Source organism: Grampus griseus, assembly GCF_964374135.1.
Source record: "Grampus griseus genome assembly, chromosome: 15".
NCBI classification, from domain to species: Eukaryota; Metazoa; Chordata; class Mammalia; order Artiodactyla; family Delphinidae; genus Grampus; species Grampus griseus.
In genome coordinates, this window is record NC_139009.1 from 20,540,530 (window position 1) to 20,565,970 (window position 25,441).

General features: G+C 45.7%; 1 protein-coding gene across 2 annotated transcripts in view; it reads left to right on the forward strand.

Annotated features, from left to right (window-relative positions):
* The window catches only part of MAPRE3 (microtubule associated protein RP/EB family member 3), a 47,873-nt gene that overhangs the window by 17,364 nt on the left and 5,068 nt on the right, over positions 1-25,441 (forward strand). The window lies entirely within an intron of this gene.

Consider the following 25,441-nt stretch of genomic DNA (forward strand, 5'->3'; position numbering starts at 1 on the left):
CAGGTTCTTCTAGGCAGAAAATGGTAATAAATAAATAAATAAATTTTTTAAAGAGATGGGGTATGAACGTGAGCTAGGCAAGGTGAAGTTCTCCCTAAGCTTTCGAGGTGACGACATGTGGCGGGGGTGTCTCCTACAGCCTTCACCTTTGGTGCTTATCAAGCAGCCTAACTGAATGGGTCTGTAAGGGCATTTCATGCAACCATCAGTCATAGAACTGTTGCCCTGTTGGAGATGAGCCAAAGGATGAGTCACAAGAAGTATACATGGTACTGGGGTTAGAGGTAATGGGGCAAGTTCATTGTAATGGCTTGGGGAGTTCAGCGTACAGGGCATGTGGGAGATGTTATGGCTCCATCGTAGAAGATGGAAGTGGTTCATGGGGGTGTTGGTCAGACGAGAGAGTGAGAAGCTGAAGATGCACCGTTTGAAACATATTTCCACCTATTTCCACTCTATTTCCAGTAGAGGGGTCAGTACTCAAGAGAGAGCAACCCAGTGATAGTTGCTCTTGAAGGCAGGTGGAATTACTCGAGGCAGTCTGAACACACATCAAGACCATCAGAAGCAGAGTCCCCATTCTGCTCCTACCTGTCTCTCTGACTCTGGGAAATAATTATTTCTTCCTCAGAAGTGAATAAAACTTCCTACTTGGAGAGGATGATAAGTCATTAATTATTCATGTTTATTTTCATATTTACAGATGAAAGGCATGCTGACTTCAAAGAAGTAGAGTTAGGACAGGAGGAAGAGAATTAATTCTCAACATTAAAATTATCTACTAGAAAACACTCAAGGCCTATTTTGAAAAGGTTTTTCATGATTGAATATAAAGCTGGAGAGTGTTAAAAGGAGATTTGACAACCAATAAAGGGATCAGAGAATAGTCCGTTAGGGCAGAAGTGTTTGTGTTCCTAACCACTCAAACTCATTTCTAGGACGAGCCATTAGACCAAGGTGTCCTACATGCTTGTGAAACACGATGAGAAGCTATGGTGAGTGCTTTGGAACCTCGCCAGATAATTAATGGCTTAATTCTGCTTCAGCTCCTCTCTTCATAACACAAAGGTCTGAGACTCCAATTAATGAATTTCACTTTAAAAAGAAGCAGCTTATTGGATACATGCTCTAGTTTAGAGCATGAAGCTCAAGGTAGGGGACAAAAAAGAACCCATCATCCTAGGGCCACCTCTCTATAGACCACACTACTCTCCTCTCCTAGGCAGACGGACCGGCTGGAGGCCAGGTTCTAACTGCCAGTGCCACTGTTACGTGGTGTGTCTCTTGGCTCACTGGTCTGAGCAGCACATCAGGAAACACCCACTAAGCTCCGGAGGCCCTGGGCAGCTCCTACTTGGTTGTTACCAGGGGAGAAATGGCTTGTCTCTGCTGTGAGCTGGATACTGTGCAGGATGCTTTCCACATACTGCCTCGATTAATGAGAAGAGTGATCCAAAGTCTGTAATTCAGGGGAAGGGACAATAATATCAGGAACAGGATGAAAGGCAGGTTTGAATTCTGTTCTCAACTTCCGTGTTCACTCACTGTGGTAGGAAGTTGAGTTCCCCAGTGCCTCTATTTATCCTTCTATAAAATGAGGTTATTACCTGTTCCCATCGCCCAGCCATGATGTCAACATTGGGAATACTTTGAACTTCTCAGATGAAAGATGATATAAAACTACAAAGTGAAAAGTTGATGTGGGAGAGGATGCTAGAAGACTGAGAATGAAACGGCCAAGTGAGAGTAAAATGTAAGGACGCCAGGATTTTCTCCTGTGCCACCATGGGGGCTTTCTGGGCCTTCATTTGCCTTGTCTTATGGAGGACGGTGTGAATCCACACTGTCATAGAAGGGGAGACAGACTAGTGTATTGGTAAGAGCAAAGACTTGGGTTCACCAACCTGCTGAGTCTCAAGGTAGGAGACAGCACAGCTAGTTTTAAGAAACTCCCAAGGTGCTTCTGATGCACAGCAAAGTTCGAGGAACAGCGTGTTCCAGACTGCTGATGGTCCCTCAAAGACGCTGTGTGTTTCCACACCTCGCATGTGCGCTCGGGCTGTCCCCACTCCCTTCCTTCCTCACAAGCATCGGCTTTTCTTACTATGATGAACTCCAGTTCTTCTCCCAAGGCCAGATCACGTATCACCTTTTGCCCAAAACTTTCCCTAACCTTTTCAGAGAAATTAATTATTCTTGGGTACAAAAGACTATGCAACCATCAGAGAATGAGGTGAACCTCTGTACACTGCATGGAAAAGTAACCATGATATTTTTAAAGGGAAAAAAGGTCATAGAATGTTTATAGTTTCTTTAAACAATGGAACAAATGTGTGTATACATAGTTTGAGTATGTATATTAAAAGATCTGAAGAATACACGTACCTGATACCAGGACATTTTTTTATTTTATACACATCTATAGTATTTGAATTTCAATACCACTTTTTTACTTTTTCAAATTCAATAACAATTAAAGTGATTACCAAGAGAGTAATTGCTCAAATAATTACCAGGGAAGAATGGATTGGTTTTGTAGCCCTTGTATGTGTCATCATTCTGTGTGTCTCTCTCCGTGGGTCAGCTGTGAGCTCCTTGATGGCAGGGATGGCATCCTGTTCATCTGCCTGTCACCGGTGCCCGACACTGTCCCTGACACATGGTGGATACACAATGTGTACTTACGGAATTTAGAAGATCTAAAACAGAGTCCAGGGAGGCTTGGTTGATCAGCCCCAGGACCATACATATGAAAATTGATTTCCCGTCCTTCACCACCAGCAACAACCCTCACACATCCTTCCTTTATGCCAACTTCCTATGAAAAACTGGATGTGTATAATTGTTTAGCCTCATGATTTGGGGAAATCAGAAACTGTTATTCCTTCTGTAAGTAAGGGAGAAGAATAAATGAGATATGTTCCTATTTATTATATTTACATCTAAAAATGACAGCAATGCTTTTTGTCCAAAAAAGGTTTTCAAGTCATATTTTATGGGAAGCAGGACACTCATTCTCACTGAGTCATGTTCTCAGGTTTTTTTTTAATACTAACCTATTCTAGAAGTTGTGGATGGATTGTTTGAGGGGAAGAGAAAACAGATCTCTCAACAAACATTAAGCACCTACTTTGCACCATGCTTTAGAATTAAAAACACTAATGTAAGTCACTGCCCTTGCCCTGAATTCCTGTTGTGGTTTTAAAACACTCTGCTGTAATCACTTAGTGCGTATGGGTGTGACTCCCTGCCCAGTGAAATGGCAGGTTGAGGACCAGCTGCCGAGCCCTCTGCCCCCTTCTCAGCCTTACCCACACTGACGCTTGCTAGATTTAGGAAATACGGCAGTTCTGGTCCTTTGTCCTACTAGTGTAGGCCCAGCTTGGTCCTGGCCACTGGTTGGGTCTGAAAGTTGATGCTCAGCAGGAAAGCCAGAACTATAATGGACACCTTAAGAGCCACGTTCTCCTGCGTAGAGGGTGGGCTCTTCTCACAAGACAGAAGCTTATTGAGAATATTGACTTTAAGGAATGCTTCCAGATACCTCAGGATTTGGCTAGAGCCCTAATCTTTGTAGGTGGGAGCTGTCCAACATTTCAGCATACTTTTGCATCGCCCGCTTTGAAAGAGGTGTATTGATGATCGATCTGTCTGTTTTCACTGTTTTGTGCCATATTCTAAGGGAAATGACACAGCTCAGGATCTAGCCTCTCAGGTCTTCAGATCTGATACTTTAATGATCAGCTCTACTTAAGGTCACTAAGCCCTGAGAAAACCGACTTATATTTATTTGCTCAGGCACATTTGTACCAGAAAGTACATTTAATACAACAAGGGATGTACTTCTTCCCTATACGGGGCCTTGAAAATCAGAAAAGCAATCAGAGCTTGCTCTGTGAGCATAAAATCAGAGCAAATAGAGTTGCAAGATGTTAATAAATGATATATCATCACACTCTGGTCAAGCTTAATTAATTCTCCCCTCTCCACTAGAAGAGGCACTGTCCTAGTGACTAGAATGCCAGTGTCAACTAAACAGAGTGCCACTCCTTGGATAATGTTAAAATTGCACTAACATAGTTTTACTTTCCAGGCACTTTTTTTTCTAGGTCCCACGATAACCACCCCTCCGTTTATTATTAGCTTTACAACCAGATTCTACATAATGACATGTGACAGTTTTTCTAAGTTTGTAGCTTATTTTGCATGGATAAAGGTGCTGCCTTGTGACCTCTAGGGAGAAGTATTTGTCTTGTTTACAGTATCTCCAAGTCACACTCTTCCTCATGACAGGTAATCCTGTCTCTACCATGTAGATACTTGTTAGCAGGGATCAGTAGACATTTTCTGTAAGGGCCAATATTTTACACTTTGCCACCTGCACAGTCTCAGTCAAGACTATTCAGTTCTGCTGTTGCAACATGAAAGCAGCCACGGACAATACGTAAATGAGTGAGTGAGTGTGGTTGTCTTCTGATAAAACTTTGTTTACAAAAAAAGGGAGCTCTATGCATAAAACTGATAACTAATAAGAACCTGCTGTATAAAAAAATAAAATAAAATTCAAGTACTAAAAAAAGGGAGCTCTAGCTCATAATTGCTGACCCCTACTTATTAGTCATAATCACCGAGGGGGCTCGTTTTTGTCCTTTCCTGACTTTACTTCAGTCCTCTTTTATCATAAATATTAATATGATGCTTAGTCTTCAAAAGAGGTTTTTTACTCTCCCCTAAGAGGACCAGGAATCCTTAGAGAAATGGCTTTTTCCAAGATGGAGGCAGGAGAGGTGCAAGTTGAGCCTGGAGCATCTTTTTACACCAGAAAGTAAGGAACTTCTCCAAGAATGTTGGGGATGTGTCATAAAAGACATAGGAACCAGCTGAAAGGGGCTCCCAATGGCCAATACTGGGACAGTTTGAGCATCCAAATAAATGATAGTAATGTATTATAGCCCATTGAATAAAATAATCTGTGAGTTTATACTGATCTAAAGAGATAAATGAAAAATAAATGGAGGGGAATGATGGTGTTAATGATGGTGTTAGGAGAAAAACGTGGTTCTCAAACAGGTTGGAGGTCAAATAAGAATCACTTGGCGAGCTTTTCCACGTACCTGAGCCTCTTTCTAGAGAGGGGTGTGTGTGTGTGTGTGTGTGCGCGTGCGTGTGTGTGTGTGTGCGTGTGTTGGAAAATCTCTCTCTGGGAGACACTGCTGAGCCTTCCCTGTTTGGAGACCACCAATGTTTGGGCCATAGAGGACAATGGGAAGACAGCAGATGGGAGTATTGTATCTTGAGTCTGCTTGGCCCATTCATGCCTGTCAATCGTGTCTATTCCTTCTGTTATCCTTATCAGAGTGTTTGGCCTTCTTGGAAGCTGGTGGGTCCAAAAAGTGGAGCTCTTGCCTCTGGGGTCCTTGAGCAGCCATGAGAAATAGATGAGACATTAGGAGACTGAGGTTTCCTTAACTAGCAGAGACCACCACCTATAATGTTTCCTTTTTAAGCTCTTCACCCGAGGAACAGAAAATACCTGGAAAAAAAATATCTAGTGAAGAATTAGCTCTTACTTTCCAGTGAATTTTCAGGAGGGAAAAGACAAGCCCACTAGCAGGCAAATTAAAGTTGTGAAGTGAGCATTTAAAACATTTTTATTCTACTGTGAACAATAGATATGTGGGACCAAAATGTATAGTACATGATATGCGATCCCTGACTTCAAGGCACATATGTTTGGGAAAATATTGGGGAAAAATTAAATGACAATATAAAGGATAGATTGGTACCTTAAATGTTGTGTGGCAGGCCACATATATACTTAATCACCAAATGAATTACGTAAACTCATAAAATTCATTAAATATAGAGGGATAAGGAATTGCCAAAGGCTAGAGTGGTCAGAGAAGACAGAGTAATACAATCAGCATCTATTGGAAGGGACCTTAAGAGGTCACCTAAAAATAAAAGCTCACCTAGTCCAGCCTTCACTCTGGTTCTTGACCTTGCTAGACGTCCCCAAAGGGTGTCATCCAGCTTCAAAACTTGCCATGATGGGACCTTACCCCTTTCTGGGGTAGCCATGCTGCCTTTAGCTCCGCTGGAAAAATTTTTCTTCAGTTGGTCAAAATCAGTCTTTTTGTACCTCCAGCACTTTGGTCACAATTACATCCCTTGTGGCCACAGAGAAGTCTAATTCTCAGTCTTCCCCGGGTAGCTCTTCAAGTCATTACAGATAGTTTTTGGATCAGCCTGAGCTTTTCTTCCATCTCTAAACTAAACCCCCAGTTTCTGCATCAGATCCTCACATGACCTGGATTTGAGTATATTCACTGCATCCACTATCATGGTCACTCTCTTTCAAACATACCCCTGCTCGTGAATGTTATTCTAAAAGTTTGCTTCCCAGAACTGAATTCAGTATTCCAGGTGTGGTCTGACAAGCCCAGAGGGGAGCAATACTTTTTTCATCCTAGAAGAAGGACCTTATAATTAGATATCTGGCTTCAAACCAGTTCTGTTCCTACCAGCTATGTTACATCAGGCAAGTTACTTAAGCTCTCTGAGTCTCAGTTTAGATCTACTAATATCTGAGAACATACCATGTGCTGGGCACCATACTAGGGATGCAGAGACTTAATCCCAGTCCTCAAGAAGTTCATGGTGAAGTGGAAGAAAAAGATATGATAAGTACTGTCTATGTTAGAAGTACACCTACACGTATTACAGAAACACCTAGAAGGCCAACCTAACTCAGCCCAGCGGAAGGGGGTGAGAATCAGGGAATTGACACTCGAGATGAATCTGGAGGTTAGGCTGGCATTTTCCAGGTGAAAATCAGTGGCAAGGAAGGGAAGGCATTTCCAACAGAAGAAAAGCATGAGCAAAAAGCGCCAAAGTCTGACTCAGCCTGGTATGGTGTCTTAGAGCTGGAACGTAGAGTGGGAAGGGGACATGATGGTGCGAAGGGAGGCTGGAGAGGCAGACAGGTGCCCGTCGTGGGAAACGTGATGGAGGGCAAGGGAAGACATTGGATCTGGGGTTGCTTTAATGGTAGTCTGCAAAGTAGTGGGTATGAAGCCCAGAAGATGGAGCTGATGATACCCTTAGCCCAGTCATACTCCCCATGTTGTGAGGAGTAAGTGAGGTAAATAAAATGCACAGCAGGGTCAGGACCATGACGGGCTCAGTCAGTGGCGTCCTCTTCCCCAGCCTCTGCCACTGTCGCCTTTTGTCAGCCCCATCACAGTGGCAACTCACACGGAGCTCTCATCAGTTCAAACCCCGTAAGTGTTTGCAGATCCTTAGGTCCCCTGCCACATTGCTTCCTGCCATTTGGTTTTCAAGATCCAAATGTAGAACCTCATGTGTATTTCTTTGGAATGGTTTAGCCCCTTGCCGTAGGCCGTCACAGCAATCTGGTATCCTGATTCTATCAGCCAGTGGTTGCGGAAGTGGTGGAACATGACCCTCATCTTAAAAGGAAGAAGGCATCCAGGTATGAGTCAGGGCTGGCAGGGCTTCAGTATTAGGAAGAGTGATGGCAGGAGAGCACCAATCTGAGGCTGAGGGTCTAAGGAATGGAGAAGGCAAAGAAAAGAACAGGAGGGAAGGAGTGGAGTGAAATTGTGCACACCAGCACAAGAAGTTTAGTCTCTATCCTATAGACTCTATATAGGTGTAAAGGGCCACTGGAGGTTTGGTGTAGGGGGGAGGCAAGGATTCAAAGCGGTGTTTTTAGAAAGTTTGTCCTGCAGTGAGAGGTAAGAAAGTTTAATGGAGACTACAGTCAGGAATACCATCAAGTCACAAAGTGCCAATTTGGACAAGGAGGATGTCAGTGATAATGGAAGGGATGAGATGGATGAGAAAAATCAATGACTTGACAACTTGGCCATAATGGGAGAGGTAGGATTAGATCCAAATACTTTTTTTTTTTTTTTTTTTTTTGCGGTACGTGGGCCTCTCACTGTTGTGGCCTCTCCCGTTGCGGATCCGGACGCGCAGGCCCAGCGGCCATGGCTCACGGGCCCGGCCGCTCCACGGCATGTGGGATCTTCCCGGACCAGGGCCGGGGCACGAACCTACGTCCCCTGCATCGGCAGGCGGACTCTCAACCACTGCGCCACCAGGGAAGCCCTATTTAATATCTTTATTGGAGTATAATTGCTTTACAATGGTGTGTTAGTTTCTGCTTTATAACAAAGTGAATCAGCTATACATATACATATATCCCCGTATCTCCCTGCTTTTTTTAAAAACTATATTTTATTGAGTTTCTTTCTTGTCATAAAAGTTATACATATTCACTGTAAAAAATTTAGAAAATCCAGATAACTCCAAAGAAGAAAATCAAAATCCCCTGTAACCCCACTATCGGACAGAACCAAAATTATTATTTAAGAATATACCCTCACATTATTCTTCTATGCCTGTGGGTATATTTCTGCTCTGTAACAGTTTCCCCCAATTTAATGTATTGTAAACATCTTTCCGTGTCTTTCAGTTGGGATTATGTTTTGGTACAAGTAACAGCAAACCCTAACCCAAACCAACAGTGGCTTAAACAAATTATAGGGGTATTTTCCTCACATGCCAGGAGTCTGGAAGTAGGAGATACAGGCAGGGAGAACAGCTCGAGGACGTCATCAAGGACACTCCAGCTCCTTAGCTTGTTGGGTGTTACCTCATGTCTCCAGGTGGCTCTTAGTTGAAAGGGAGGCTGGGAAGCAAGTATGTCGTTGTTCTGACCTCTCTAGTGGAGAAAGGTGGGGGAAAATGCTGTTGGGAGTGGGTGCTGAGTCAGCCAGCCAGCGGTGCCAAAGAGGCACTACACATGCTTCTACGACATTGTCTTCTTAAGCAGCTGCATAGTCTAGATGTACCATGATTTGTTTAACAGTTCATTGTTGTTGATCGTTTCACTTGTTTCCAGTTTTTCATTATTATAAATATGCTTCTATGTATTAAAGCTTTATATATAGCCATAATTTTTGCTACAGTATAAAATTCCTTAATTCTATAAGTAGAATTAAGGTCCAAAAATATGTAAAAATGTAAAGGCTTTTAATATATTTTTTGGCCAAATTGCCCTTCAAAAAGATTGTACCGAATTACACTCTCACCAACGTTTAAAAGAGTACAATTCCCTGCACCCTCAACAACAGGTTTTTGTTTGTTTGTCATTAAGCTATTATCCTATGACCATTATGCGGATTTAACTTAGTACTAGCCTTGACCAGACTGAAGTGCCCTGAAGCCTCTGGGAACCCAGAGGAGGGACACTGAGAACCTCAGCCAGCCCCCACCCTTCCCCATCCCTGCCCGGAGGTGCAGGTCTGCAGGGCGTCCTGTGCTTCCAGGTGGCAGGTGCGAGTCCTCGTCCTGGCGGGCACTGCAGAGGACTCGTGATGTTTCTGGTGAGCATATACGTCACTCATCTACCTTTATTTTGAAATTCAGTCCTTTCTGCCACTGTGGAGTCATCATCATTTGTCCCGTCTTAGTCCTAAGGCAAGGCCCTCCTGGCCTGTCTGGGACTGAGGTGCTTCTGGGAGCTGGCCTCTTGAAACAAGTCTCCCCCCACCCCCGCATCCGTATGTGCCTCAGGTAAGGTAGCCTTACAGGCCTACTTCACTCTGTAACAGAGGGAAGGCCGAGAAGACGGTATTGGTAGATTCTTGGGAGGTATTTTAATCCTATTAAGCTGCTTTGGGGACATGCTGCAGTTTCCTGGGGAGGCAGCCAGAAAAGTAAATTATCCCTGCACATCCCTTTGAAATAATTATTAACTAGTCAGCAGTTAGCCACTGCGCACAGTCCTTCTCCTCAAATGAGGAGTCATCTAGGGGTGAGAGGATTCCTCTGGCCAAGTCATGTCTGTGCACACAGTAGGTGCTTAAATACTCACATGTGGAGGCATAGATTCGTGTGTGAACAAATGAGTGACTGATGAACCCAAGTGAGTCTGTGCTCAGTGCAGGAGCAGAGGCCAGGCCCCAGCACCACACCACCACCATCCAAAATAAGAAAAAGAAGAGGAAAACACAGGCAGGACACTCTATGACAGAAGTCGCAGCAAGATCCTTTCTGACCCACCTCCCAGAGAAACGGAAATAACAACAAAAATAAACAAATGGGACCTAATGAAACTTAAAAGCTTTTGCACAGCAAAGGAAACCATAAACAAGATGAAAAGATAACCCTCAGAATGGGAGAAAATATTTGCAAATGAAGCAACTGACAAAGGATTAATCTCTAAGATATACAAGCAGCTCATGCAGCTCAATATCAAAAAAACAAACAACCCAATCCAAAAATGGGCAGAAGACCTAAACAGACATTTCTCCAAAGAAGATATACAGATTGCCAACAAACACATGAAGGGATGCTCAACGTCACTAATCGTTAGAGAAATGCAAATCAAAACTACAATGAGGTATCACCTCACACCGGTCAGAATGACCATCATCAAAAAATCTACAAACAATAAATGTTGGAGAGGGTGTGGAGAAAAGGGAACCCTCTTGCACTGTTGGTGGGAATGTAAATTGATACAGCCACTATGGAGAACAGTATGGAGGTTCCTTAAAAAACTAAAAATAGAACTACCATATGACCCAGCAATCCCACTACTGGGCATATACCCTGAGGAAACCATAATTCAAAAAGAGTCATGTACCGCAATGTTCATTGCAGCTCTATTTACAATAGCCAGGACATGGAAGCAACCTAAGTGTCCATCGACAGATGAATGGATAAAGAAGATGTGGCACATATATACAATGGCATATTACTCAGCCATAAAAAGAAACAAAATTGAGTTATTTGTAGTGAGGTGGATGGACCTCGAGTCTGTCATACAGAGTGAAGTAAGTCAGAAAGAGAAAAACAAATACTGTATGCTAACACATATATATGGAATCTAAAAAAAAAAAAAAAGGTTCTGAAGAACCTAGGGGCAGGACAGGAATAAAGACGCAGATGTAGAGAATGGACTTGAGGACACGGGGAGGGGGAACGGTAAGCAGGGACGAAGTGAGAGAGTGGCATGGACATATATACACTACCAAATGTAAGATAGATAGCTAGTGGGAAGCAGCCGCATAGCACAGGGAGATCAGCCCGGTGCTTTGTGACCATCTGGAGGGGTGGGATAGGGAGGGTGGGAGCGAGAGGGAAGAGGGAGGAGATATGGGGATATATGTATACGTATAGTTGATTCACTTTGTTATAAAGCAGAAACTAACATACCACTGTAAAGCAATTATACTCCAATAAAGATGTTTAAGAAAAAAAAAACTATTCAGAGGAAAAATAAAAAGATAAGAAAAAGAAAACACCAGAATTGTGATTCCAGGAAGGAAACGCTAAGGATTCTATTTAAGAGGTCCCTTCACAACCTTACCCTGACCTCCAGAGAGGCTGCACGCAGAGTGTGAGAAGCAGTATCCTGAGGAAACTGAGCTCTCTGCGAGCTTTCCTTTGAAGGCGTGGTTTGAGGCTACCGTCAGTTACTACCACCGTGAGGGGAGAGAAGGGAAGAGAATGTTATGTACGTGTGAGATCTGGAAAAACCTTCAGCGTTACAAGAAAAGAAAGCAACCCTGATTCCCCATTAGTGGCCAAGCTTTTGGTTCTTAGATCAAGGCCCAGTTTTTCTCCTTCTTGAATTATCCAACAGTCTCTTTTTCCTAGAGTGGAAACCAATAGGCCAAAATGACCTCACTGAGAACAAGACATCTAAAAGTAGAGCAGCAGGATTCAAAGTATTACTCCAGTGACTAGAAATATGTGGGAGAGAAAGTAATAGGATTTCACTGGGGGTAAGCCTGCCTATTGAGAAACGTTGTGTATTTTCAGTGAGCTACAAACATTGTACAGCATGAAGGACCATCAAATTTAAAGGACACCTTAAAACCAAGTGGACAAAAGCCCCCAGTAGCTTAGCCGCTAGGACTAATTCCCTTAAGAGAGCTAAGTAGGCCTTGCCACAGTCAAGAGAGACTGCAGTAGACTTGATGTCTGATGAGTCCCATGAAACTGACTCATAACATCAACAGTTTATCCAGATCTCACACACACGGACAGACATGTTTATGGTAATTAGGTGGGCCCAGAGTGAGAGGTTGCTGAAGGGCTGATTTAACTCACAAAAGGCCTCTTCATGTTGAGAGTCCCAGGGAAGGGACTTGTATACCAAGGACTTGATTAAGTTATAAATGTGATAATTTCAGAAAAGTTGGAAAGTTTTGAATGGCCTATAATCAGAAGTAAAGGATTTACCTCCTTGGGATAAATCATGCCTGGGTAATGAACTTTACTTTGAAAAAATTGTAACTTCTCTTTAAAAACCGTATGTCCTTTGGGACTTCCCTGGTGGCCCAGTGGTTAAGACTCCGTGCTTCTACTGCGGGGGGCACAGGTTCGATCCCTGGTTGGGGAACCAAGATCCCGCATGTCGCGTGGAGCGGCCACAAAAACAAAAACAAAAACAACTTATGTCCTTTCTGAAAGAAAATAATAGCTAGAAACAGTCTTAGAGCTTCCCTCATCTTTGGGATACGACAAAAGGTCATCCACATAAAGAATCACAGGGAAATTTAAGGTCCTTGAGGTTGTGGTTGAGGACTTGTGAAAGGAGGAATAGCCTCAGATCTTTTGGGCAGAACAGTCCAGTTATACTGTTGATTTTCCCAGAAGGAGGCAAACACATGTTGACTATTTTGGTCTAAAGGAACACGAAAGAAAGCAGAACATGAAACTATGACTGTAAAATATGCCACCTCAGGAGGCACTAGAGATAAAAGAGTATTTGGTTCTGGTCAGGGAATGACTATTCTATTTATGGCCTCAAGGTCCCGAGTAAATCTGTACCCCCACACCTGGGGTAGGGTTATTACGAGGACTTGCTCAAGATACGATGTGTCCTTTCTCTATTATGCTTTTGACTATTTATTTTAGTCCTTCTTTAGCTTCTGATTTAAGAAGGTTTTGTGCAAGTTTGGGAAGAAATTTAGACAGGTCACTCTGCACCTTAATGGATTCAGCCTCAGTAATCCTGCAAACGCTTGATGTTTGAAACTTTGTTCCCCTTTCATTTTAAAGCGCCTCTCAATTTTGTTCAGCTTGAAGGCTGCCTGAACTGGCCACTCTGATTCTAAAGCATGCTTGCTGAAATTATGCCACCTAGAAAGATAAATTCACACACTGGGGTTACAGTATAAATGCCTGTAAGAAGCAGGAGCCTGGGCTGGAGGGGCACAAACTTAGGTTTAAACTGAGACAAACCCATAATTTTTGGAATAGTCAGTCCGAAGCGTTGCTTGTGTACCTGTGTTTTCTCAACCCCCTCCCCAACCTAATGCCTGGGTCTCCCACCTACAAAACCCAATCAGATTTGTAGTTCCAGAGGACAGAAAAGTCTGGAGAGATCTCTGCCAGAGCCAGACTGTCACGGACAAAGCAAGAGAAGATTGAGGAAGGTTCTCACAGGGTTTTTTGTAATTGCCAAACACTGGAAACAACCCAGATGTCCTTCAGTGGGTGAATGGATAAACCGTGGCATATCCATACTTGTACCATTGTTTGGACTACTATGCAGCAATAAAAAAGAACTATTAATCCGTGCAACAGCTTGGATGGAACTCGAAGGTATTATGCTAAGAAAAAAAAAGCCGATCTCAAAAGGTTGTTGTATGATCCCATTTCTGTAACATTCTTAAAATTACAAAATTATAGTGATAGAAAACATATCTTTAATTACCAGGGATTAGAGTAGGAGGAGGGCATGGCTATAAAGGGGTAGCATGAGGGAGTTTCTTTGAGGTTCTAGAATAGTCTGTGCCCTAGCAGAGTGGTGATTACATGAATCTGTACATGTGATAAAATTTCATAGACTGGACCACAACAACACAAAATAAGGGTGAGCGTAAAAACTGATGAAATCCAAATGAGGTCTGCAGCTTAGTTAATAGCGAACCCACGTCAATCTCCTGGCCTTAACAATTGTCATGTAAGATGTTATTGGGGAAGCTGGATGAGGATATGTGGGAATTCTTTGTCCTATTTTGCAATTGTGAGTCTAAAATTATTTCAAAATAAAAAGTTTACGAAAATTTGGAGGGGCACTGATTTCTGCAAGCAGCACTTGGGAATGTCTTCAGTTCTTACCGGAAAAGATAATATAAACTAAAGCCTCAAGAGTTATAAATTTAATGCAGTTTCTAAGCATTGTAATTTCATTTTCTATATTTTTGATTTGGAAATTACACTCAGCTACTATTTTAACTATAGTAGTGTTACAAATATTTTTGTATTGTTACAGATATATACATGGGGGAAAACATCCCTTGCTGAGTTTCCCCCAGGATGGAATAACTCCCAGCTGCCTTACAGAGCTCTCGGTTGTAGCTTCTGTCTACCTTTAACCACATCTCCTTCTGCCCGCAACATGCATTCTGGGGTGAACTATTTGTAATCCTCTCCTTCCTCCCAGTCTGTTCCTCTATCCTTTTGACTCTTATTTGCTTGATGAGCTTTTCCTTCAAGACCCAACTCAAACTATGCTTCCTCTAGAAGCCGTCCCTGACCCAGGAAGCAGAGCTGCTCAGCAGCATGCCCTTCCTGCATCTGGGATTGTGTAATGTGTCGCCCTTTGGTTATTATGTTCACGTGTCTAACTCCCACCCTAGTCTGCGAACTCCTCAAGGGGCCAGACTGGGTCCCTTTCCTTTCCTTAGGCCCCATGCCTGGCTCAGTGCCTGGAACACACACTCCATAAACGGTGATCAATGCGTAGGTGAATCTGAGGCTCTGGAAAGTCCTTAGTAACAAATTTTGTTTATTCTACCCTTCCTTAATAATTTTCAACAAAACTAAAGACCAAAAGGGGATTTGATTAACCACAGTTAAACAACAGTATATTAATATTTAAAACATTTTCCAAACATTCAACTTAGTCAAGACTTTATTATATTAAAATTTGTTCCCATTCTTTCTTTTCGTTCATGACACCATGTTGTAAAAAGCTTTAGTAAGACCATGAGGTTGCACTCATGAGCCTCCTTAGACAGATACGATCTAGAATTTAAGGATAGGACATGAATTTTCCAGATTTTACTGAAAGAAGCGAGGTGTTTTCCGCCTCGCAAGCCATCACTCTCTAGTCCACCTGCAGTGCTGCAGCGGACCCAGTGGCCTTGGTGATGAACCCCTGATTTCCCTCCTCAGCATCCTCTCGGGCAAATGATCCGGGACTCTGGAATTGTCTGCAGGTCTAGCTTCTGTCCTCACACTCCAACAGAACGACTCAGAGTTTCATCATTTCTTTTTGCACAGTCTAATGACTATTTCTCTATCCAAGGCCTGGTAACTTCATTAAACAGGGCAGGTAACCTCCTCCTTGAAATTGGTCCCTCCCTTGGCTCCTGGGACACCACGTCCCTCCCATTTCCTCTCTTGATTGCATCCTCTAACATTCCTCTAAGATTTAATCATTGGTCTCGTGCTCATTTTTCAAATAAAAGTAATAATAAACATGTTTCCCAAGTCCCCAATTTTCCATATTCTCTTCACTGCTTTCTGTTGTCCTGTCATCTATAAAGGCCTAAGTTAGGTGCCACCTACCCCCAGAAGCCATCTAACTACTGAGGCCCCACTCATCCTTTACACTCTCCTGGAGCACTTAAAAGCCAAATACGCTTGCACAAGTTAGTACTTCATATATTCTCTTGGAACTATAAAACAAGGAAATCTCTTATTTTATGAATTACTCTTATTTCTTCAACCAAACGAAGGCTCCTTAAGGAGAAGACCCATGACTTAAAATCATCCCATGTCCTCATGGTGCCCTGTGGGGTGCTTAGCACATTATGGTAGTGGTCAGTGAACACTTGCTGAGTGACAGTGGAGCAATGTTTCAGTAGCTTGGAAAGAGAAATATGAAGAAGAAAAACCGGGACTTCCCTGGTGGCGCAGCGGTTGAGAATCTGCCTGCCAATGCAGGGGACATGGGTTCGAGCCCTGGTCTGGGAAGATCCCACATGCCGCAGAGCAACTAAGCCCATGAACCACAACTACTGAGCCTGCGCTCTAGAGCCCGCGAGCCACAACTACTGGAGCCCGTGTGCCTAGAGCCCGTGCTCTGCAACAAGAGAAGCCGCTGCAATGAGAAGCCCGCGCACTGCAACGAAGAGTAGCCCCTGCTCACAGCAACTAGAGAAAGCCCACGTGCAGCAACGAAGAACCAATGCAGCCAAAAATAAATAAATAAAAATGAAAAAGACTCAAAATTAGAAAGAGCACTATGGTCTTTGGCACACGGTGACTGTCAGAAGAAACAGCTCCTGACTGGGTTGTGGCAGGTCATCCTCCAGATCAGCTGGAACCCCATTCAAGGATCGGACTGAGGTCGTGGCTTTGGGACCAGCCTGCTCTGCAGGGTCTTGACTCCTGCTACCAGGTCTGGGGTCAAGGGAAAGAACAGTTGAGGAGGTCTAGTCTGGTGATTTGCTAAACCGTTTCCTATGCTAGGACCATAAGGTTCACCGTGCAGTCACTGGTAACAGGAAAGGCAGTTATAGCTCTCATCAGGAGAGGTGCAGCTGCTGGCCATTCTGCAGCCTGCGGCTTCCAGCATGGTCCTCAAGACCAAATCTCCACATCCTGTGGCCGGGAAGAGCTTCTCGAGACCATCCAGCTCCTTCCCAGATACCTAGGACTGTACTTAGAGCTAGGCATTATATTCCTTATTAAATCATAAATAAGGCTGCGTAACTCTGAAAGCTCACATTCTAATATTTTATAACCTTGTCACTGGCCTAAATCTAATTTTGGCTTTTTGTTTTTAAGCCTTCAGTGGAACTCTGCCTTCCACAAATATGTCTTGAAAATAATTCGGGGACCCTTGGTCTTCTCTAATTCTTTGGTTCCTAGAAGAACTCCCTGCAGTTCCCAGGTCTCTACCCTCTGCGCCCAACGGCTGTGAGGGAAACACCAGGTCTTTTGGTCCTGCAGGGGGTGTTGGGCATGCCTCAAGCAGGCTCCTTTAAGAATACCAGATCTCCAGTCAGACAACTTGGCTTTAAATCCTCGCTCTAACATTTCCTAGCTGCTTGACTTTGGGCCTCAGTCTCCTCATCTATAAAAAGGGGACAAAACAGTCCGCATTTCATAGAGCTGTTACGAGGACTAGGTGAGGCATGCATACAAAGCGCTGAGCAGAGGCCGGCACACAGCAAGTACTCGGTCAGCGTTACCAGCATGACTGAGGCAGACACTGAGAATCCAGGGGCACCTGTTTGAGAAGCAGGCGCCCAACACACATCCAGCTTCAGGCCTCCGAGACTGTAGAACACCAGTCTGAGAGGGAGACAGACTACACAGAACTGTGCTTTTTCTGCCCCTTCTGCCTGGGGACTGCCATCTGGGCTTCCTGAAGCTGGGCCTCTAACCACGATCCTTCCCCAACTCCAGATTTCCCATATATTCTGCTTTGTAGATGCATCCTACCGGCCAGGAAAACTGGAACAGATGCTGTGGTATCAGAGGAGAGAGAACTCTGAGGAGCTTGCCAAAACGTTTCCCACTCCTGACACGGGGCTATGCCCGTTGTCACTGGGCTACCCCTTCCTGCCCGGGCCCAGGGGGGCTGAAGTCACCTGTTGGGAAAATCTGCAAAATTGTTACTCCTTGCCCCGCTGGGTCACACATCCAGATTATTCTGGGGTTGCATGGGGGCAATATGTGCAGGCAGGGATGAATGGTTCTGAGAGACCGGAAGAGCCCTGCCGACGGGTCACAAAGCCCTGGCAGACGCAGCCAATCACCTTCTTCTCATGGCTGACCAAAGCCCTGACTCACGGGGAGGCTCAGACCACAAAGCTGAATTTAAAAAGTGGAGATGGGGCAGGTGGAGTAGTTCCGCGGCTGGTGGGGAACCAGCGCACGCCTACTCCAGCAGGTCTAGGACAGGGATCTGGACTGTGTAAGTTCAGGTAGGGACTGGAGCTTCTCCAGGATTCTTTTCTCACGACACTTTTAGGTCATGTCGCTCTTCCCTAAGATCCTGAACCCTGCTGAGGTCCCAGTCACTGGAGTCCTGAACGTGTCCTGCTGAACACGATCTAAACTCTGAAGAGGCAGATCTGGGTAATGCTGCCATGCCCCCTTGTAGCTGCTGTCCCGGGGAAGGAGTCCTCTGGGGAGTTCTGGCCAGATTGCTCTATCTGGTCATAACTCAGAGGGTTAATGGAAACCCGGGAGGGGAGTAAACAGAACTCCTCACTTGCTAAAATGAATCCATTTTTAGTAGGATCCGTGTCGGTGGGCAGGTAGAAGGTTAAACCTTTCTTTCCAAAGGTTCTCTACTGGACATCTTTAAGTTCCACAAACACCTACTTTTTAAGTCAACAAGCTTCCACGATGGGAGCTGCCATCAAAACAAGGCTACCAGCAGCAGGCTCCTGGAGCTGTGCAGTGTGGGGAAGCGAGGCTTAATGGTAGAACATGTGGCTTGGCCGTGGGCTCAGCCACCAGCTGCCTGTGAGACTTTGAGCAAGTAGTTTGAAGTATCCAAGCCTCACTTTTCAAGCCTGAAGAATCAGAATGATTCTCTTGAGCACGGGATTGCTGTGGGGTTAATGAGGGACCCCGTCGGTGGGAACCAGAGGTTAATCCTCTCTCCACTTTGGGGGCTGAACAACCTTCATGACAGGCAGAGGATGACTGATGTGTCTAACTCCTGTTCTTCCCAGCACCCTGGAAAGCTCCCCACAGAGTTCCGATCAGGGTTCTGAGCAGGGGGAGAGCAGGGGCAGGCGTGGCTTTTGGTTGTGACCCTCTGGCAGCTATGCTGGAGCTCTGGTGCCCATTTCTTTCCTTAATTAGTACTGGCTCAGGGCCCCGGACGCAATAAAATATTGCTGAATGAACGAATGAATGAATGAATGGGAGAGGCTGAACTGCAGTGTGGGGTTTCAGGTGGCAGGTGGGCTCAGAAGGTGTGGTTTTCTGGCCACATTCCCTATCTGTTGACCCCAAGGAGCAGGAGAGTAGCAAGCTGGCTGCACCTGCTGGCCACACACAACCAGATGCGGCACAGGGATGCAGCATGAAGCCCCGGGATGCTCAGCAAGAGATTGAAAACCACCTCTTCCTCTGATGCAAGGAAAAGAGAAACTATAGAACATGGCGATATAGCTGCCGGACTCCTCAGAGCAGGGCTTCGGGGTGGATCTGAGAACAGAACTCGGTACCTGTTGGGAGGATGCCCCAGTCAGACTGGCTCTCAGTCCAGCTCTGTGCACACCGCCGGGGAGGGGATTGCTGGCCCATCTGCGGCCTGAACATAAAGAGAGAGGGGGGCTGCAGCGGCTGCTGGGACATGTGGGGAAAGGAACGTTTGTGTCTGTGGCACTAGTGGGCCTGGTGTCTCCTTACTGATCCTTCATGCTTCAAAAGCAGTTCTGGTCTTGGGGGGCACATTCAAGCCATGTCACTTTATCTTCCTTTCAAATGATGTTTCTTCAGCCCGTGTGGCTGACAGCTGTCATCTGGCCAAGTGGCATGTGCTCCCCTCCTCTGAAACTGGAGTCTATTCAGCCTACTTTCCCTCAACCCCAGGCCCAGCCCTCCTCTGCTCTCAGAGCCCCTCCCCCACCACAGCCAATCCACCCGTTTTATTTCCATGCCTTTGTGACAGACTGCTCATTTAATACTCTAACCTTTCCGCCAGCAAGTCTACCTAACAATGTCCAGAACAAACCTGACAAGGTTCAACATTGGTGCCTCTGTCCTCTCTCGTGCAGACTCTCATTCTGCGCGTCCCTGAGACTCGACTCTACCTGCCCCCCCGCAGGCGATGGTCGTTCCCCCTCAGTGGGGACGTGCACGGGAGGGGTACGTCCAGGCCTGCCCCCCATCCGATAGCTTGTCTCCTGGTCTGCCATGGTGGTTGAAGTTCCCACCATGAATGCTGCTCTTGCGGATTTAGCATTTGTCTCCCAAAAGCCTTAGTTATCATCTCAATTTCGAATATGAGGAGATGAAGGCTCTGGGTGCAGCCACTTGCTCAGACTCCAGATCAACCACTGGCAAGGCCAGAGCATGAACCCAGGCCATCTGCACCCAGACCCTTCGCTCCTCCCACACCATGGCACCAGGGAAGGAAGAGCGACTTGATTTTGCACAGCTCTAGTGCAGGATGACTTGCTCTGATTTAGGCCGCTGAGCATTAAGAGAAAGGAAAGGAAGTGTCCCAGGGACAGGGTTGGAAGACCCTGCTGTTGTAGCCCTTGGAACAGAGCCTGCCTCCTCTGGGTGGTTGCCTACCATTCTCTCAGGGGAGGAGAAGCAGCCCTTGGTTACAGGTGTAGTCAACTTTAAGAGTTGTCTCAGACATGGTCTCTGCTGGATTTGGAGGCAACTGGTCCACTTAGGGCTAGATGCTTGGGCCAATGCTTTATATGCCTCCTCCACCCCCAGAAGCTGCTCTGATTTGAATCGAGGCCCGAGTCAACCCCCAATACAGTAAGTCATCAGAAGTTGGACCCGTTGATGAGTTTAACTTATGGCTTTGGGGAAGCGGGAGGTTGGTTTAGTTGAGTCCAGAATCTTAGAGTGGGCCTAGTGCCCTAGGCCACTCTAGCTGGTTCAGTTCTCAGAGGACACCTGGGTCAGGAACAAGGACTCCACTCAAGCCCGTGCCCTGACACCACCAGGTTTTGACCAAACCAGGCTTCCTCTTTGAGGGACAAGGTCAAAGTTAGGGGCTCTTCTTTTTCTAAACTGAGCTAGGGAGAGAGGGATTTGGGGATGGGAGAAACTTTTAAAGGAGTCTTTGCCCAGGACCTGGGTGCCACCTGCTGGCCATAATTTAGTTGTATTTATAGGGCCAAATCTGGGAGAGGAAAATCAAAAGGGCATCCTGCCCTCCCCACCATGATGAGGAAGAAGGGAACTAGGAGGCTGGTTTCTTCGTGACCGCCCCCCGCCCCAGCAAGTGTGACTGAGAATCCTTGCAGAGACCCCCAAGTGTCTTGGATGAGTCCTCCTGAGCCAAAATGGACCTCAGCTGGGCCAGAGGGTAGCATCCCCTGAAAGAACCAGAGCCAGTCGCAAGTGGAGACAAAGCTCTGCCCCAAAAGCGCCACAGGAGGTAAAAAGCATAATTGCTGGTTTGGCCCTGAGAGGAGCCATTTTTTTCCAGCTTTCTCCTTACAGGCACTGCTGGCTCTTTGGGGACCCTAGATTCAGACTAATCAAAGGTGTGGAAAATGCCCTTCCATCATCAGGCACGGACAGAGCTGGGAATTTCTGGCCAAGCTGAGAAGATTTGGGCATTTTTCCAATACCTGTGTAGCTTTTGGTGACTCTTAGGGCCCTGATAGCAAGGTCTTCAGTTGTGTTCTGGAAGGGAGACTGGAGATTTTTCATACTTACCAAGGAGGAAAATAGCCAACGCTGTACCCCAGGGAGGTCACAAAACACCCCAATATCCCAGCCTGTGCCATTGCAGTGCAGGCCAGGCAGTCCCAGCCAAGCACATGCATCAGATGAGGACTTTGGTTCTAATACCTTGTTGTGCACCAGGAGGAGTTTTTAAATTATATAGATATAAAATAAAATAACTATAAAATATATAGCTATACACACACATATATATAGATAGAACACTAACTATATTATACAGTCAGCCCTCCGTATTCGTGGGTTCCATAGTCATGAATTCAACCAACCATAGATGGAAAATATTTGAAAAAAAAATTCCAGAAAGTTCCAAAAAGTAAAACTTGAATTTGCCATGAACCAGCAGCTATTTACATAGTGTTTACATTGTATTAGGTATTATAAATACTCTAGAGATGACTTAAAGTATACAGGAGGATGTGCATAGGTTATTTGCAAATACCATGCCATTTTACATAAGGGACTCGAGCATCCACAGAGTTTGCTGTCCACGGTGGTCCTGGAACAAATCTCCCATGGACACTGAGAGCCAACTATACTATACATTATATATAAATAGATTGGTATATATCATATGTAGTGTATCATATATAGTTATACATACTATATATGAATATGTACTACGTTATATATAAATATATATTAATGTATATTTATATAGTGTGTTATATATAATTGCATATATACTATGTAATAATATACGTGATGTGGTTATATATAATATTTAGAGAGGCTAGGGAACCACAGGAAGGCTGCCCTCAGGTTAGAAGACCCTTGAAGCTCAAATGATTTCAGTCAAAAACTGGAGGATTAGTTTAGACTAGGACCAGTGCCTCTGCTTTCCTTCAATAATCAGCACTTGAAACTCATACACAGTAAACAGGAAAAAAATCCCTAAAGTGGCTCAGGAATTCCCAGGGCCAACCTAAGACCACCCTATACCTCCCAGAACCACCCCTGACCAGCCCAGACTCTGTACCCCAGGAGCACAGGGACAGAGCAGCCCCCAAGACCTCATGCAGAAATGAGTCCCAAAGCCTGTGGTAGGCCAGTATCCAGAATGGCTTGTCCCCTCTGCACTGAGATCCCACAGGCCTCTGCAGACCCCCGAAGGCCTGGCAGGTTCTGACCATTCTTATTGGGGCCGTTCAAATCCATTCTCCAGCTGTGCATGCTCTCTCCTTGCTGACTTTCTGTAGCACCTACCGTTTTCACCACACTTTGGGGCATTTGGTTATACTGTTCTCCTGTGTGTTGGTCTCCCCAGTGAGACTATAAACTCCTTGATGACAAGGGCAAATCTTTCTGTTTCTCAGAGTCCCTAACTAAATACTCATCAAAATACAATGCACTTGCCTTGACCCTACCCATCTGCCTGTCTAATCAAGTCTGGTGTCCAGGCGCTCCTGCCACGCCTGCTGAGGTTACTTTAGGTGAGTTCCCTGGAAATTAAGAAGCACTCTCCTAACTCTAGTCTCTGTGATTGTCATTCACTGAGAATTGATCTAGAACCCCAAAGTGAATGAAACAGCCTGGCCATTGAGTTTACAGTCAGGTGGAAGGGACAGACAAGAGAATGTGATCAACGCCATGATTGAGTAAGCTCAGGGTGACAGAGAGACACAGATGAAGGCCATGTCTCCCTGCACAGGGGCTCAAAGAACGTGTCTTGGAGGAGATGGAGCCCAAGCTGAGTCCAGAAGGTTGAGTAGGGGAGGGAGGTTCCTGGCCAGAAGGTGATAAAAGATGGTTCAGAAAGAGGAGGAAAGGTGAGGAGGTGTCACTTAGTCATTCAACAAATTTGCTGAATACCTTGCCTGTGACAGGCCTAGAAACACCACTACTGGCTTTGAGATGCTAACTGATGAGGGAGGCAGGCATTTCAGCAAGTCCAGTGGTTAGTGCAAGGGTCAGGTTACAGGGTGGTGGCTCAAAACCACTGTGTAAGAGGGGACTCAAGTGCAGTCAGAATTACCCTCAGAAATCTCTGGAATTGTCAGCTCCTGAGTCCTTAGAAGCTCCCAAGATGATAATTTTTGTTGCTCTTGGCTTTTTGGCTCTGTCTGGCTTCCCTTTCCCTGGGCAATGAAGGACAAGGTCTATTTTTAAGAGGAGGAAGGACTAAGAATAAACAAGAGGGTTTCTTGATTTTTCTTCAAAAAATTTATTGAAGTTAAATGTGCATCTAGCGAGGTTCCATTATATATACTTGGGGTGAGGCCATGGGGCAGCACAGCCTAGCAGATACCAACTGAGCCTCTTCTCTAAAGCAGCTTCTCTAATTTAACTGTGCCTGTAGACCCTCTTGGTCAAGCAAGTGCAGTTTCTGACTCAGTAGATCTAGGGCAAGGCTCAAGAATTAGAATTTCTAACTTGAAATTTCTAACAAGCTGGTGCCCATAGAGCACCAAAGCTGCTCCAGGGACCACAGTTTGAGAAGGTTCTGCTCTAGAGGTCTAGAGCAGAGAATGAGTGGACTTTGGGGGTGGCGGCTGCATGCCAGGCAGAGGGTGAGTAGAGAGCTGCCCATGGCTCCCAGTTGGGGGATCAAAGTAGAAGACAGGGCTGGAGAGGGAGGGCTCATTGAAGAGCTTCATAAGTGATGGGGAGGGGGTCACATTATAAGAGCAGATGCCCACAGGGGACCCGGAAGTGGGCTGGGTGTATTCTTCCTTCAGGGAGACAATCTGCGTATTAAACCTAAATATTCTTCACTCCAGAAATATGTACTCTCACAATTGGTGAAATATGCAGTCCTATTTCTCCATTTATGATAAAGACCTAGTCACAAGAAATATTTCCCTCTCTCTTAACAGTGCAAGTCAGTAATAACAACTGACGACCTCTGCGTGGGGATGGGGGAGGGTAAGGAGGCGCTTACACCCACTGGCGGGGGGGGGGGGGCGGGGGGAGAAGGGGGGATGGGGGGCGTGGCCAGGGCTGCTTTCACGTAGATTCTGACCGCAGCAGTGTCAGGGATGGACTAGGGGGAGGGAGTGCCTGGGGGCTGGAAGGCCCCTTGGAGGCTTCTGCTAGCCTTGGCTGGAGAGAATGGATGCAGAAACCCCGAGGCAGCAGGAGGCGAGGCGAAGAGCAGGGCACACTGGGAAGGCAGAGGAGCCGGGCTCACTGAATGATGGGCTCTGAGGATGAGGGGGAGAAGGCTGTCTGGGACGACCCCACAGGTTTCCAGCGTGGGTGACTGGGTGCCTGGTGGTGACATTCACTGGGATAACGAATACAAGAGCAGAAGCGTGTATTGAGGGAAGTTTCTGGATAAGCGGAATTCAGGTGCCTGTGGATCGGCCAGCAGGCCACAGGGATTATAGGGTATGAAGTCGGAGCAGAGGCGAAGATTAGTCAGCTTTCTAGAACCCAAATCTGGTCAAGTACTGTCTGCTTAAAATCCTCTAATGGCTTCCCTTGTTTAAACAGAGAGTCCAGACTCCTCCTCATGGTAACCAAAGCCCGCCGCTACCAGCCCCTTCCAGTCTCGTTGCGCCACACCCCAACACAAACACCCGCTCCCCAGGCCTGCTGAACAGCTCAGAGTCCCGGAACAAGCCATGCCTTTGTTCTTGACAGTCCTGGGGCCTGCACTGCCCTTCTACCCCATCCCCTGTATGTTGAGAAAATTCGTACCCCTTTCAGGCTGCTCTGAAGTCTTCGCTGACCCTGTCAAGCAGAAGAGATCCCTCCCTTCTTTGTGCCATCCCCGAACTTTGCATGTGCTGCTTTTCCTGCCCTGTCACTCCCTGCTGTGGGGATTTGCCTGTCTGTAAACTCCTTGGACGCAGAGACCACGTCTGACTTCACCACTTCTTAGCGCAGGTCTAGCATATAGCAGACACTCACCAAATGTTTCAAGAGTGAATGAGTACCCCTTCTCCAAGAGGTAAACTGCTGGTCTGGAGGAAGATGCTTCTCGTTTCCCCAGAGACCCTCCAGCTCCCCCTCCTTCGGGCTCAAGAACAGC